General features: G+C 38.8%; 1 non-coding gene across 1 annotated transcript; it reads left to right on the top strand.

Moving 5' to 3' along the window:
* Positions 1-1944: 1944 nt before the first annotated feature.
* Positions 1945-2047, top strand: LOC149228284 (U6 spliceosomal RNA). The gene has a single exon (XR_016248562.1). It is a non-coding gene; the product is annotated as a U6 spliceosomal RNA (small nuclear RNA).
* The last annotated feature ends 363 nt before the right edge of the window (positions 2048-2410 follow it).

Genomic DNA, 2410 nt, shown 5'->3' on the forward strand with positions numbered 1-2410 from the left:
TCATGACATCAAGGAGAGATATTGATCAAGTAGCTGAAGAACCCACGAAGAAAGAATTTGTTGATGTATAGAAGAGTCCCTAGCTAGGAGGGAGCTTTGACAGGTCCTTGGTCAAGAGGGAGCTTGGATTGGATCACCCCTGATTAAAAAGGAGTAACGGATGTGTTTTTCTATTTCATGTGTCATGCACTAGACCAGGAATAACAGTCGTAAGTCTAGGTGAAGGCCATGAATAGAAATCAAGACACATGATATCCTCCCTAGTTGAGAGGGAGAGATAGACACAACATTCTTGTCTTCACTTTGGAATAAATAATGTAGGATTGGGTAATCATCTGGAATCTGATTCTCTTTGAGGATGTGTAGGAAATCCAATACAAGAGTAGGCAAGAGGACCGATATTCTTTGAGGGCTGGGAAACCAAGATAAGAATAGTCCTAGAAGGTCATACTCAGTGAACACCCGGGTAGGCATGTACCTTGAGAGACAATGACAAAGGTGTCTATAGTCATTGGTCTCACCAACATTGTTCTTTGATCTGATGAGAGGCAGAGCTGTCAGTCAAGGCCTTGTTGTGGAAACAATGTTGGTTACTATGATGCTATACAGATGGGTTACCAATCTAATTTTTCTTATGAGAAATTATTCAGATTGAGAATGACTAAGTACCATTATGAATACCTCCCTAGTTAAGAAGGAGTGTTGTAGAATGTAACTAAGTAGGTCTTCATAATGACATGGTCTTTGTAAAGGATGTAATAAACAGAACAAAATTATTTTTGTATACCTTGCTGCATGGGTTTCATGAGCAAGAGGTTTATTTTTTTATTAGTGGCTCCCATTAAGAGCCTTAGGATGTACTGATATGTCAAAGAGTCAATTCATGTATGAAGTAGCCCTTGCTCAGCATAAGAAAAATATATTTGTGTCATAAACAATGTCAATTGTCCCTCCAAATGACAAGCACCATCCTCTCTATCACGTCGGTTTGACAATCGAATTAAAAGGCAGTCAAGTCGGCTCAAATAATAGACACATTGGTTCAGAAATACAAGTCGTCTTATTTATGGAGACAAAACTACTATATATACCCCATTAGGGTCTACGCAGAAGGAGTGAAAGAACTCAAATACATCTGAGATTTTTGGATAAGATTACAAGGTTCCAGAACTTCACATAGACCTCTGCTACTTCAGATATATCTGAAATTTCACTAATAATCTCAGTGATATCTTGGACAAGTAATGGAACAAGAATCTTGGATGAAGACTATGTTTCAGTGTTACAGTTGAAGGAGTCTATAAGTTTTCAAATGTATATTACAGTCTCGGCATAATGAGAAGGAGCAGTGATGACATTGACAAAGATAATCACAGTCTCAACTATTACAATCTTAGCATAATGAGAAGGAGTAGTGACGACAGTGAGAAGGATGATCATAGTCTCAACCTAATGATGATGGAAGGATCTCACAGTGACACACTTTATCTTGACTTACATTAAGGTGCAGTCATGATCCTATCACAGTCATCATCTTGTTCTTGAAGGTTATGATTTCGATGAAGTTGCAGAAATAATCTTAGTGGTGATCTCAAGGAACATTCATGGTGCAACAATGATGATATCAGTGAAGTAGTAATGATGATGATGATCTCAACAGTAATAAGAGGATTGGTGTCTTGGTCTTGGAGTGGCTTGATAGGTCAAGGGTCATGATCTTGGTACTCGTCAATTAGAATATCTATAAGAAGAATTTTGAGTGGGTTTTCCTCTCCAAGAGGGAGAGGTTTTGGCCCTGGCTGAAATCCAACATCGTGTGTTGTTGTATCTTAGTTTTTGGTAGCTATTTGATGAACTACGAAGACACCCTAATAATAATAACAATTGAAGATTGTGCTAAGAAGTAAAGTTAAATACCTCACAAATAATTATCATGAGAGAAGAGTCTCTTCGGAGACATCCGATAAAATTGGAACAATACAGAGAAGATTAGCATGGCCCCTGCGCAAGGATGACATGCACAAATCGAGAAATGGTCCAAATTTTCCAACCCCAAGGGTTAGCTCAGTTGGTCAAAAACTATGCCTCGCCATCGGGAGGTCACAGGGTCGAATCCACCCGAAGCCCTTGGGGTCAGGTCTTGTAGTAGTCCGAGGGGCGATTTAGCCTAGTTATCGCCCAGATTTTTCCGTGGACGTAGCGATCACTCACTGACCAGGGTGCTCGTGAACCACATGTAAAAAAAAAAAAAAAAAAAAAAAAAAAAAAAAAATATATCATTAGAGAAGAATCTCATTAACCCTAACTGCCCTAGATTCTTCAACAGGGCATTATGTTGCTAATACTACTACCCATAAAATCTTGAGAGTTGGTTTTTATTGGCCTTCCATTTTTGTTGATGTGCACAAGT

The sequence above is a fragment of the Pinus tabuliformis genome, chromosome J (genome assembly GCF_031772625.1).
Source record: "Pinus tabuliformis cultivar Carrire ecotype Pingquan chromosome J, CPIR1, whole genome shotgun sequence".
Taxonomy (NCBI): Eukaryota; Viridiplantae; Streptophyta; class Pinopsida; order Pinales; family Pinaceae; genus Pinus; species Pinus tabuliformis.